This window comes from Physeter macrocephalus, chromosome 11, assembly GCF_002837175.3.
Source record: "Physeter macrocephalus isolate SW-GA chromosome 11, ASM283717v5, whole genome shotgun sequence".
In the NCBI taxonomy this organism is placed as follows: Eukaryota; Metazoa; Chordata; class Mammalia; order Artiodactyla; family Physeteridae; genus Physeter; species Physeter macrocephalus.
Window position 1 is genome coordinate 101,641,293 of NC_041224.1, and position 5,143 is coordinate 101,646,435.

Below are 5,143 nucleotides of genomic sequence, written 5' to 3' on the forward strand. Positions count from 1 at the left end.
TCCATTTTGAGTTTATTTTTGTGTATGGTGTTAGGAAGTATTCTAATTTCATTCTTTTACATGTAGCTGTCCAGTTTTCCCAGCATCACTTATTGAAGAGGCTGTCTTTTCTCCATTGTATATTCTTGCCTCCTTTGTCAAAGATAAGATGACCAAATGTGCCTGGGTCTATCTCTGGGCTTTCTGTCCTGGTCCATTGATCTATATTTCTGTTTTTGTGCCAATACCATACTGTCTTGATTACTATAGCTTTGTAATATAGTCTGAAGTCAGGGAGCCTGGTTCCTCCAGCTCCTTTTTCCTTTTTCAAGATTGTTTTGGCTGTTCAGGATCTTTTGTATTTCCATACAAATTATGAAATTTTTTGTTCTAGTTCTGTGAAAAATGCCATTGGTTGTTTGATAGGGATTGTATTGAATCTGTAGTTTGCTTTGGGTAGTATAGTCATTTTCACAATGTTGATTCTTCCAATCCAAGAACATGGTATATCTCTCCATCTGTTTGTATCATCTTTGATTTCTTTCATCGGTGTCTTACAGTTTTCTGCATACAGGTCTTTTGTCTCCTTTGGTAGGTTTATTCCTAGTATTTTATTCTTCTTGTTGCAATGGTAAATGGGAGTGTTCCCTGGGACGAAGTGAGAGAGTAGCATTGACATATATACACTACCAAGTGTAAAATAGATAGCTAGCGGGAAGCAGCTGCATAGTACGGAGAGGTCAGCTCTGTGCTTTGTGAACACCTAGAAGTGTGGGATAGGGAGGGTGGGAGGGAGGCTCAAGAGGGAGGGAATAGGGGATATATGTATACATATAGCTGTTTCACTTTGTTATACAGCAGAAACTAACACAACATTGTAAAGCAATTGCACTCCAATAAGGATGTAAAAAAAGAGCATCAGGGCTTCCCTGGTGGCGCAGTGGTTGAAGTTCGCCTGCCGATGCAGGGGACACAAGTTCGTGTCCCGGTCTGGGAAGATCCCACATGCTGTGGAGTGGCTAGGCCCGTGAGCCATGGCCGCTGGGCCTACGCGTCCGGAGCCTGTGCTCCGCAACAGGAGAGGCCACAACAGTGAGAGGCCCGCATACCACAAAAAAAACAAAACAAAAATATAACAAAAAAAACAAAAACAAAAACAAAAAAGAGCATCAAGGATTGCAATCACAAGAAGCTATGAAAAAGCAAGGAGGGATTCTTCCCTAGAGCCTTCAAAGAGCATGGCCCTATTGACACCTTGACTTTGTACTTCTAGCCTTCAGAGCTGTAAGAGAATAAATTTCTGCTGTTGTATGAAAAAAAAATATATATATATATACATTTTCCTTTTTGTTAAGCGGAAGCATTAAAAAATGATTTTTGTTAACGATTTTGTTAAACATTAGTATAATTAAATAAATTATAAATAAGACATGGCCATTTTGGTAATACAGAAGTAATTCAATTTTGAATCATTGAAAAAAATGAGTGAGATTTTCAGTTTTACCCAAGACATTATGCAGAAATAAATAGCATGTTTTCCTTAAAAAAACAACGAAGACAAAAAAAAAACCATTGTGGGTTTCTTGTCTGGAGTACACTAATACAATCAACTTGAACTTCAGTTTCTCAAGAGACTCCAGGAGTGGAGGGGGGGATGAAAAAAAAAAAAAAAGGTAACTATGTGAGGTAATGAATGCTAATTAGCTTGAATATGTTGATCATTTCACAGTGTATATTTATTTGAAACCATCATTTCCCCAACCAGATTTGTGAGTGAAATTTGAAGTAGGTAAGAAAGAGCAAGAGGAGCACCCTGTGGTATCTATTGCTATGTCATCAAGGCTGGCGGGGTTATTAACATGTACAGAGGAGTGACAGGAGGTTCCCGAGGTACAGGAGGAGGTCTTGGAACCTGGGCACTGAAGTACTGGGCAATGCATCTAGAGAATGATTGGTCAGGAAGAGAGGGTGGGGAATGACTAAGCAATAGGCACTGTGGCTGACTTGATCTTGAACCTCGATCTTTGGATGTAGGCAATTTTCACGCATTTTCACTAGTATTGGGACAAAAGGCAGGCTGGATTGAGTTCACAAGTAGGAAAAAGCCTGCAGTCTGGTAAGGGTAGAAGAGCAGTGCTAATATGGACCCCAAAGCAGGGTGAATTCTTTTGGAAAAGCACATGCATTTCTCTATGTAGTCTATATGTATCTAAATAAATTCTTCTATATTAGTAGGCAGATTCTAGTATGATCTAAAGTCACTTACTCTATGTAAGTCTTCTAGTTCACTCCTCTCTTCCTAATCAAAAATTTTAGTAATACAATGGAGAAAGATTAGTTTGAACCCCCAGTAGAATTTTGATGAATGTTTGAAGAAGATTTTTTTGTGAATTCCTCAGAGATTTCTTCAGGGATTTATGTTCTCAACCCCAAGACTTTGTGGGTCTTCTTTGATCTTGTTCTGGCACCAACCCAAACGTAGAACTTCACACGGATGCACACACAATGCACACTCAAATAGTCACAAAAATTCTTCTTTGAAACAAGGCTTTGTGCTGTAGAGCTAACTTATGGTTTTGGGATATGAAAGTTTAATATATTTTAGCAATTTAATTGAAAGTAAAATGTTCAAAGGTATGTGTGATGGAGACAAATGAGGGCTGAATCTAGCCTCTTTGCTCCATAAACCAAGCCATACACTAGGGCATTGGCCTGTGCCTGCCCACAGGAAAGGTCACCTTTTAAAACTCACACAAAGACACCACACCATCTACTTACCAACACTTTTACTGTGCTTACCCAGAAGTAACATACTTCCTGACTTTATACAAGGCTTCACATAGGCTAGCAGCAGCTCTGCCTGTGTTAGAGTCTGTTTGTCACTCTGCCAAATTGCTCAGCCATTCTTTGGAAGAGTTCTGGAGACAGACTGCCTGGGTTTGAATCCTGTCTCTGCCTCACACTAGCTGTGTGATGGTGGGCAAGTTATTTAATCTGTCTATATCTCATTTTCCTCATCTGTAAAATAGGAATAATAAAGGTTCTACTTATAGGGTCGCTGGGAGGACTAAATGACATAGAATCATGTAAATTGCTTAGAAACATTGTCTAGCACATAGAGCTCAATAAATGGTCATCACTAATATTCTCCTAAATATGTCATTTTATGCAATAAATGACAATATTTTATTCACATATTAAAATTTCTAGGAGTTTCATGTTACTGACAGAGTAAAGTTCCTACACCTCAACCTGACATTTAAAGTCTGCTCACCACATCCATTCAATTATATACCCTCTTTGACATTGATAAAGCCTCCACTTTAGCCACAGTGGTTTGCTCACAGACAGCCCCATCTTCCTATGTTTACTCACAACTCTAAGCCTCCTCTCATGTTGCCGAACACACCTCATAGTAAAATTCACAAGATTCATTCTCAAGCGACACTTGATATGTGCATGTGAAAGTCAAGGAAAAAAAATTACCTTCCTCAGTGGTGAGTGAAAAAATGAAGGAAGAAAAGGGAAATCCAAGAGTTCTGTAGCTGGTGGTAAATGAGAATTTAAATAAAAGACTTTTGTTGGGACATTTATCACCTTTAAATACAATATGCTCACCATAGTATGTCTACTTGTAAGTGAAACTACAAGGCAGATACCTCCTCCGTTTCCTTTCTCCAAACACTTCACCTAAATGAAGGTACCAGTGCCTTTCCCAGAGATACATTATTTTAAGTGAGAATTAAAGCCTAAAGTATAGGATGTTTTAAAGAGTGACATTTTAGGCTGTAACTGAGGAGTGGAGTGCATAATTTTTTTCCAAGTTGCCTTCAAATATCACCCTTTGGGCTGTTGCTTAATTTGCAGGAACATGAACATAGTTTGAATGTTACTTAATGAAGGAGGAAAATGAAAAAGATAAAAGGGGAAGGGCAGCCTGACCCCTAGTGTTTATTTTTCTGCTCATCTTCACTGGTGGTGGTCTCGCTGCTACTTCAGACTATTTTATTGGTCTCTTTTCCATCCTTATGACCTAGATCTTTCTGCTTTGTGACTATCACTTTGGTGTGAGAGAGTAGCTAAATGCCACTGATTTCCTTCTTTAATTTTGGTGATTATTCCCACGCCCAGAGGAAAAGGATCATCTGAGAATCAATCCTAAAAGCTGCTAACAATCTGGCGAGGCACTCAAGAGAGCAGATGCAGCTATGGAGAAGGTTTTAGGTGCCCATGGGCAAATGAAATGGTTGGCTTAGCTGACCTTTTGCTTCTGAAGTTGGCATCCCAACAAAGTGTCACAGAGATAAGCATAGGTCTTTATGTTCTGACCAGGGGAGATGCTAAGCTATGCCACTCCTTGAAAAACACTGAGCTGGAAGGAGGAGACCTGTTTTCCACTCTGAGCTCTGTCATTAAGTCTTCATGTTGCTCTGCATCTTAGTTTTGCATCTGTAAAATGAAAGGTCATTCAGTGAAATACTTACTGAGTGCGAGACATGGTTTTAGGTGCTGGAGGTATGGCAGAGAAACAAACAAAAGAGAAGATTCCTTCTCTTGGGGTGCTGGGGTGGGGAGTATGCAGGGAATGGAGGCAGTCAAAAGACCCATAAATTGATGTGGAAGAAAATTCCAGCTACTGATAGTAGCTGTAGAGAGAAGAAAACTGGGTGGAGTGATAGAAAGTGAATGGGGGTGGATTAAGGATGGTCTCTCCGTGGAGACTGGCATGTAACGTGTACTTGAATGATGAGGAAGAGTCATGATATAGGGAAGCAGTTTTCAGAGAGAAGGCACAGTTGGTGCAAAGAAAGACTTGAAGGCAAAAGTTAGGTTAGTGAGGGACTGGCAAAATACCTTCATTCTCTCCCAGTGAAGGGAATGAAGGGAGAGTGACAAGAGATGGGATTAAAGAGATGGGCAGGGGCCACGGAAGGCCTTGTTGACACTGTAAGGTGTTTGAATTTATTCTTATTGTATAAGCCCATTGAAGCAGCGATTTCCAATAGAAATATAATGCAAGACACACATGTAATTTAAAATTGTCTAGTAGCCACATTAAAAAAGTAAAAAGAAATAGATAAATAGATTCAGTAATGTATTATTTAGCAGAATACATTAAAAAGACTATCATTTAGGGGCTTCCCTGGTGGCGCAGTGGTTGCGC